The following is a 9011-nucleotide window of genomic DNA, read 5'->3' as shown; positions in this document are numbered from 1 at the left end:
CTGTCTAGTATAACATAAGTGCTCTCAGGATTACATGAAAAAAGTATAAAACTTATGAGTTTTACCCTCTACCAGCACTCCAGTCATTTATCAGCCCTGAACTCAGACAAGAGATACATTGCCCTCTGTGGGGGCCACTCCATGAGCTGATATTTTGGTCATACAGGGAAAGAATTAAAGTAACTAGCAGCACACATGTCTATTCCTGAGTGGTAAGGTTTTACTATTGTAACATTTTAAGAGTAGAGATTTAGATTGCACAAGTGCCTGTTCTTCAAAGGCAGGCCTTTCACTATTTAAAAAAAATTATACAATTTATGTTAAGTACAAATGTGTATAGACTTATTTGACATAATAGTGCTGCCCCCTTTCTATAAATGCTAGGAAGGGGGGGGGGGGGGGGGGGAATCCATGCTGAAGCTCAAAACTCCTGCGGGAAGGTCTTTCCAATTTTAGATCTAAGAAGTTGGTGGATATTCACACAAGCAATAACTCATCGTTGAGATGCCAGGTTTGGGTAAACTGCCCCTTTAAAAAATTGCTGGCTATACAACCATGTGCAGGTCATGTATGCTGTATCAAAAAGTGAGCACACAATCCAGGCTTCACACATATCCCTGTCCTCCACACACACACACACACACACACACACACACACACACACTTTCTACAAATATATGACCACCACTTTTTTTGTTAATATTCTACATTTAGCCTGCACGTTTTAAGCTCTTCCTCCAAATGTTGCGATTGTTCTATGGTATACAAGGGAGGTTCTCTCATCGGGTACTCATGGTTTCGTTTCTAGGGTTTCGTTTTTGATGGAGATCTCCTAGGATTTGGTACCCTATAGTGTGTATGTGTGTGTATGTATGTATGTATGTATGTATGTATGTATGTATGTATGTATGATTATAAATGTTTAAAGTAAAGGTTGTGCAAGTTTGTTCTCTAGTAGATGACGACTGTTTACTGAGAGCATCAGTTTGCTTAGATATGCTATATACTACACCTGTTTGTGTGTGTTCTTCTTTGTTTACTATTTTTGTATTCTTAAAATTGAAAATAAAGAATAAAATGTGGCCACACAATTCACAAAAGTCCTATAAGTTAAGCACCGATACTTAATCAAGAGCAGACTGACTGGGGTTTTTTTTTTTTTTTTTTTTTTTTTAGCTGGGGGAAAAAAAAAAGTGTGCTGTGATCACTGGTGCCAAGCAAGTCACCTCCAGATCTGTCAGAGTATCCATGTGCAGGTACAGGCAAGCAGATACAATCTGACAAGAAAAATGAATAAACTACCATGGCGTTCCACAGAGCAAAGGATGACTGGGCTTGTAGTTCACTCGCACACAAAGCTGTGTGAAAGAATGATGTGGACGGAGGCCCACACGGCCACGCTGATTTCAAAAAGTGACAGCTAGTATGGGGAACGTCTCCCCATACTGCTGTTTCGGGGGGGGGGGGATAGGGGGGATCGCACAGTGGCTGCAGCATTGGGAACATGTTACACCCTAAAAACGGATGGAATATGTCTCCAATAGTGAACTTATCCTTTTAAAGCAGCCCTTCCAGGGTGCTAGATGATGGACTATTATTTATAGTAGGTCACTGGGCAAGGCTTTTTATCTTGGAAGAGTGAGAAATGGAAGAGCTCACTTAGGTTCTTATTGTTGTTTTGGAAGATTCCCCAACTTCTTGCCATAACACCTGAAGGGCAAAAGCTAGGAAACACTGGGGGTTATTTACTAAAGGCAAATCCACTTTTCACTACAAGTGCACTTGGAAGTGCAGTCACTGTAGGTCTGAGGGGGACATACAAGGAAAATAAACAGCATTTTAGCTTGCACATGATTGGATGATAAAATCAGCAAAGCTTCCCCTCCATTTCAGATCTTCCCCTCAGATCTACAGCGACTGCACTTCCAAGTGCACTTGTAGTGCAAAGTGGATTTGCCTTTAGTAAATCAACCCCATTGCCCCAAAGAGAGACCTAGCCATTAATAAAACCTAACAGCGGTTCTATCCCTTTCCCACACTTTTAAAATTTAGAAGGTGTTGGCTACTTTAACACTTTGTATTTGTACTCATTTTTGCTTATGCACAGTGGAATGAATATACAGTAAAGAAGCAATGTACTTTTTAGTTTTCAAAGATATTGCATCATTATTTATCTCGTAAGGGAACTTGCTACACAACCACTCATTTTCACACATTATTTCGAGATTTGTTTTCTAGTCTTTACCCCCCCCCCCCCCCCCCCCCAAAAAAAAAAAAAAAAAAATATAATGACATAAAATGTATTATTCTATGTGTTACTGCTGATACCCTAGCTTAAAATGAAAATAGCTAAATACACATCTCAGATATGCTGTATGTATAGCATGTGAACTAATTTAACTTCAAAAGGATTTGTCGTTCTCTTTAATCACACATATCTTGCCCACTAAATAGCCGGGAAGATCAAAATCGCTATGCTTTGTGCTGGTTAGGGTTTACAGCGTCTTAACATTTTCAATGAAAAGAGGAAATCTAACACTGCTGTTTCATTGTCTAATCAGCACTCTGCAAGAGCAGAGGAAAAAGTATGATCACCCACCTGGCTATACAGTGTGGTGGGGAGCATGGATTACAGCATGGCTAAACAAAATACTAATCATTTGACAGTTAAAAACAGGTTAGGAATATGTAAGCCAGCTGATTTTTGTGCTGCTTGTTTGGAAGTTCATCTTAACCTTTTTTTTTAATGTATACTATTTAACTAAAACCAGCTTGTATTGTGCAACACTACATTTACTGTATATGTACCTGTAATAAAAGGATTATGTTCATATATTTAGCATCATATAGTATTTTTATTGCTAAATATGTAAATGGGAGCTTGCCTAACTACATATACTTTACACTGGAGGTTAAACTGACTAGCACCAAACCTAATGCCAATTTATGTAAAAAAATTATTAAAGGCTAAGTCTTCCAAAAGCCGTTACGCCAGGGAATGTTTTTTTCCAATCTCTGGAGGACTGTTGTGATAAGGTCTTTTATATTGTAAAGCCGTGCGTAAACTGTTAACGCTATATAAATCCTTTATTATTATAATAATAATAATGTCTGAATTTTTCAACAGTCCAACTGCAGTGGTCCCTTCAAGGGGTCTAATTTTTGTCAAATAGCCCTCTCTGTATTTTCATTCTGTTATAGGCAGTGCAGCAGAGTGTTGGTTATGGTGATTGTACCTAGCCCCAGCTCTGATAACCAGAGATTGCACTACTGTACCCAGGAGACTTGCTAATTTCTATACTTACTATATGGTGAGCTGCATGCCCCCTGGTTTAAGCAGGTTGAGGAAAGTAGACAAATAGTGCTGGACCATAAGGTTATCTTGGTTTTTTTTTTTATCTTGAAGTATAACCAAAGGCGTTTTTTCTTTTCGTTTTGAACAGAATCAAGAGGGATTAGAACACCTGTGTGGTGTGTTTTTTTTTTTTTTTTTTTATTGATGTCTATGCCCCCATTAGAGAGATTCATCCTTTCTATTTGTCAGGTTTATAAATATCATTAAAAGTAAAATTAAAATCCCCAATTTTGGTTGTAACAGGAACATAGGGAAATTGTCTAATGGGATCACTAGTTGTTATGGCTTTAGTTACAACCAGGGATTTCCTCACTTTGTCTATGGGACAGGAAGTGCAGGAAAATCTCCCCATTAGGACAAAGTTTACAAAAAAAACCTGGCAATGGTTATAACCCTTCTCTTCCTATCCAAAATGTTGAAAAAGTTTTTGCCTTTAGTTTCATTTTAAAGTTTTGATATATGTAATCTATTTCCAGCAGGTTACCCAGAGGATTTCGATGTTTACCTTGGCTTGTAGTGCCACGCCACTGATAAAAGCTTCAAATGCGACTTTATTCCAAAGAAGTTAGGGTGACAATCCAAAGAGTAGCAAAAAACAGCTGCTGACAAGGCCTGTGCTTATAATTACACTAGAAGAAATAACATAAAGGTCCAGTTCACGTATAGTTTTCCCTAAAGCTTTTTTTAATCAAGCCCTGATGATGGGTGTTTTTGGAGAAACACGTAGGCTATTTTTCCAGATTTCCCCCTGATTTTCATTGGGATAATGTTGAATCCGAATGCCTTGTAGTGGTGTGGCACTTCGATGTGCTTTATTTATTCATTTATTTTTTACACTTTCATACAAAAAGCTGTTATATCAGTTGATTGGAGGAGCACAGGACTCCGATTGTGCTCCTGAGCAATCAGAAGTAGTGAACCAAAGCAATCGCTTGTGGTAGGGAAAAAATGTCATCTATTTGGTTTTTTTTTTTTTTGGACTGTATGGCTGCCACTAACTGAACATTGTTACTGAGCTTAGAGAAATTTACACTGGCCATGTTTACTTACAATGGGAATTATAGAAGGGACAATCTCTTTGCTGACATGCTGGACCTGTGTGAGATTGGAGGGACTTTTGGAGCAATGCTGTTTAGACTTCTACTTCTGCGCTTCGATCTATTCTTCTAATGTTCGCATCCTATATGGAAGAGTTGTCTGATGGATGCAGTCACATTTTGGTGTGTGCATATGAACACCTATCAATATACAAACATCCTTTATGGGCTACAAGTAATAATAATGTTTATAGATTTCTTTAATTCCTCTACAACTAATAGGAAGTAATATTTACTTGCTGCTTTCCTGTGGTGTCACTTATTAATAACTTAATGGCATTGCCTAGCTGTTCTTTGGATTTTATTCAATGCCTATGCAATCGATCATGCTGGCAGTTTAATCAAATTGTGCTGTTGGCAGATGGCGCTGGATGTCCTTTTCTGAGTTAAGGAAAAAAGTTAATGCATTTTTTTTTTTTTTGTCACATTGCCCAAATCAACAGGGGCATCACATAAGCTATGCTAGGGAAGGATCACAATAATATAACAATGCAGAAGTTCTTTAGTTGCTGCATACATGCAAGGTACTAAAATAAAAAAAAATTATATATATAATATATATATATATATATATATATATATATATATTTAATTTTATTTTTTATTATTAAAATACACATATTCTGTAGTAAAAAGCTCTCCTTTAGGACAGAAATATGGGAGATACCACTGTTGTGTGGTTCTTTTTTAGTTTTCTTTTTTCAGGTACTTACTCCAGGGCTGTCATTTATTTATTTTTCTTCCTTAACCACTTTCAGCCCCGGAAGGATTTACCCCCTTCCTGACCAGAGCACTTTTTACAATTGGCACTGCGTCGCTTTAACTGCTAATTGCGCGGTCATGCAATGCTGTATCCAAACGTAATTTGCGTCCGTTTCTTCCCACAAATAGAGCTTTCTTTTGATGTATTTGATCACCTCTGCGTTTTTATTTTTTTGCGCTATAAACGGAAAAAGACCGAAAATTTAGAAAAAAATGATATTTTCTACTTTTTAGTTATAAAAAAAAATAAACTCAATTTTAGTCATACATTAGGCCAAATGTATTCAGGCACATGTCTTTGGTAAAAAAAATGTCAATAAGCGTATATTTATTGGTTTGCGGCAAAAGTTATAGCGTCTACAAGCTAGGGTACATTTTCTGGAATTTACACAGCTTTTAGTTTATGACTGCCTATGCCAAATGACCCCATTTTGGAAAGTAGACACCCCAAGGAAATTGCTGAGAGGCATGTTGAGCCCATTGAATATTAATTTTTTTTGTCCCAAGTGATTGAATAATGACAAAAAAAAAAATTACAAAAAGTTGTCACTAAATGATATATTGCTCACACAGGCCATGGGCATATGTGGAATTGCACCCCAAAATACATTTAGCTGCTTTTCCCGAGTATGGGGATACCACATGTGTGGGACTATTTGGGAGCCTAGCCGCGTACGGGGCCCCGAAAACCAATCACCGCCTTCAGGATTTCTAAGGGTGTAAATTTAGGATTTCACTCTTCACTGCCTATCACAGTTTCGGAGGCCATGGAATGCCCAGGTGCACAACCCCCCCCCCCCCCCCCCCCCCCCCCCAAAATGACCCCATTTTGGAAAGTAGACACCCCAAGCTATTTGCTGAGGCATGGGTGAGTATTTTGTAGCTCTCATTTGTTTTTGAAAATGAAGAAAGACAGAACGTTTTTGAAAATTGAAGAAAAAAAAAAAAAAATTTCCCGCAACTTGTGTCACAATATAAATATTCCATGGACTCAACATGCCTCTCAGCAAATAGCTTGGGGTGTCTACTTTCCAAAATGGGGTCATTTGGGGGTTTTGAACTGTCCTGGCATTTTATGCACAACATTTAGAAGCTTATGTCACACATCACCCACTCTTCTAACCACTTGAAGACAAAGCCCTTTCTGACACTTTTTGATTACATAAAAAAGTTATTTTTTTTTGCAAGAAAATTACTTTGAACCCCCAAACATTCTTATATATTTTTTTTAAAGCAAATGCTCTACAGATTAAAATGGTGGGTGTTTCATATTTTTTTTTTTTTTCACACAGTATTTGCGCAGTGATTTTTCAAATGCATTTTTTTGGGAAAAAACACACTTCTTCCTTTTTTTTTTTTTTTTATTTTAATGCACTAAAACACACTATTGCCCAAATGTTTGATGAAATAAAAAAAGATTCTTAGGCCAAGTACATGGATACCAAACATGACATGCTTTAAAATTGCACACAAACGTGCAGTGGCGACAAACTAAATACATTTTTAAAAGCCTTTACAGGTTACCACTTTAGATTTATAGAGGAGGTCTACTGCTAAAATTACTGCCCTTGATCTGACCTTCGCGGTCATACCTCACATGCATGGTGCAATTGCTGTTTACATTTGACGCCAGACCGACGCTTGCGTTCGCCTTAGCGCGAGAGCACGGGGGGACAGGGGTGTTTGTTTGTTTTTTTTTTTGTTTGAAAAAAATTGGGGTCTATTAGACCCTAGATCTCTCCTCTGCCCTCAAAGCATCTGACCACACCAAGATCGGTGTGATAAAATGCTTTCCCAATTTCCCAATGGTGCTGTTTACATCCAGCGAAATCTAAGTCATGAAATGCTCGTAGCTTCCGTTTCTTAGGCCATAGAGATGTTTGGAGCTACTCTGGTCTCTGATCAGCTCTATGGTCAGCTGGCTGAATCACCGCTGCATTCTCGGGGGGGGGGGGTGCCATTCCCTCCCACTGCTTGTAAAAGCAATCTAGAGGCTAATTAGCTGCTAGGATTGCTTTTACTTGGGGGTGGGATTTGTGCTATGAGAGGGGATTTGTGTGAGGAGGGAGAATTTGTGCTAGGAGCAGCAGCAGAAGACTTTCTCTACCCCCCCCCAGGTAAAAACACTATGTTTTACAGAACAAGGTGACACCAACCCTAGTGACGCCACTGCTCAGATGGTAACTTTGCGCAGAGAGCCAGCGTACAAAGTAGCCTCTTTTAAAGTAATAACTGAACTCTAACAGAGCAATTTATGATTGAGCTTTTAAAGAAGACTGACCTATTTTTCTTACCAGGCTTGAATGAAGCCATGACCACCCAACCTGCATTCTGGGCAACAAATACCACCAATCCACCCCTTTATCTGTCATTTGAGCTAAGACTGTCACAATCTGCAAATGTTTTTCAGTTGGGTAACACTGAAATTAAGCAGCAGGTGCAATTTTAGTCTCCCTTTTCACCTTTTCCAGGTTGTTATACCTGCTTTTCTTTTTCGAGCCTGTGCTTTACAGAGAACCGTAGAGTAAGATGAAATTTATATAGCAGCAAGGAGTGACTCCTTTTCCCCTCTTTTTGGTCACATGGATTTCTGGGACAGAATTTTTAATGCTATGCAGGTTTTATAGGAAAAGCTATGATGCTGTGTGAATCCTGTTTCATGGGTGCCCCCTGTTAAAAATGTTTGTAAAGAACAAGAAAAGCTGCCTATCTACTATATGTATTGCAGTTTAAAAATGTATACAAAATTAAATCAAATTGGCCCAAATCCACTATAGTTTCCCCAAATTTTTTTTTTTTTTTTTTCCTTAAAACGAAAGGGTTAGAACCCCTAGAGAAGACTCTCAATCCTTGTGAATATTTTTTTTTTTTTTTTTTCTGTCTGGGGGATAAACCAGTTTTTTTTTTTTTTTTTTTTTTTTTTGGTCCTAGTGATTATAGTCGCGGAGATTGAAAGTGAGGAGAAATCCAAAATCTTAAGTCTTCACTGGAACAGAAATAGTGGGAGTTCTCCTATTGGGGACATTTGTTCTGGTGATAACAGAAATTATTTCCCTATTTTGGTATTTCTTTCTCTCACTTTTCTGCTGGTTGTATGGAATAGGGAGCAAAGGAAAATTGTATCCAAAGGGACACACATCAGAAAAAAAACAAGCTTTCACCCATCACTACTCTCTCCCTAACTAAAGCACCTCTATGGGCATGTACAATTTTCCACCCTGTTCTCTGTGGCTTTGTAGCTATCAATAAATATTGGTGGCAGATAAAAAGTGCTGGTTTATGCTATGTGACTTGCCTCTCCTTTTTTGCACCCTCCATAAACATTTACACAGTACCAATATCTTGGCTGACGCCAAGCCTTGCAAGTTCAGTCCACAAAAAAGGCATTACACAACAGGAAGTTAGAAACTAAATAACTTTTGGCAGATCAACAGGTATTTTTCTTTACTTGCAGAGTATTTATAGGGATAAAAACATTTGGGGAAATGTGCATGTATTGCAGAGATTTACTGCATATTTTCTTTATTTTACCTTGACATTTGCTTTAATTATGGCTAGCTTTTAAGTAGTTGTGGTGTGTGTGTGTGGTGTTTTTTTTTTTTTTTTTTTTTTTTTTTTTTGTATCTTTCGCGGCGTTGCTGAAACCCATTCCTGACAGCAGTGACTAATCTTTTCTGACCACTTGGCCTGAAGTTTCAGTCAGACAAATGCAGCCTAAGGCCCCTTTCACACTGTGGTGCTTCTAAACTGCCAGTAAAACACTGAGCACTTTGAAGAGCTTTTCAGGCGCTTTTGAA

This window comes from Aquarana catesbeiana, linkage group LG13, assembly GCF_042186555.1.
Source record: "Aquarana catesbeiana isolate 2022-GZ linkage group LG13, ASM4218655v1, whole genome shotgun sequence".
Classification (NCBI taxonomy): Eukaryota; Metazoa; Chordata; class Amphibia; order Anura; family Ranidae; genus Aquarana; species Aquarana catesbeiana.
The sequence above is the reverse complement of the archived record's forward strand: the minus strand, read 5'-3'. Positions refer to the sequence as shown.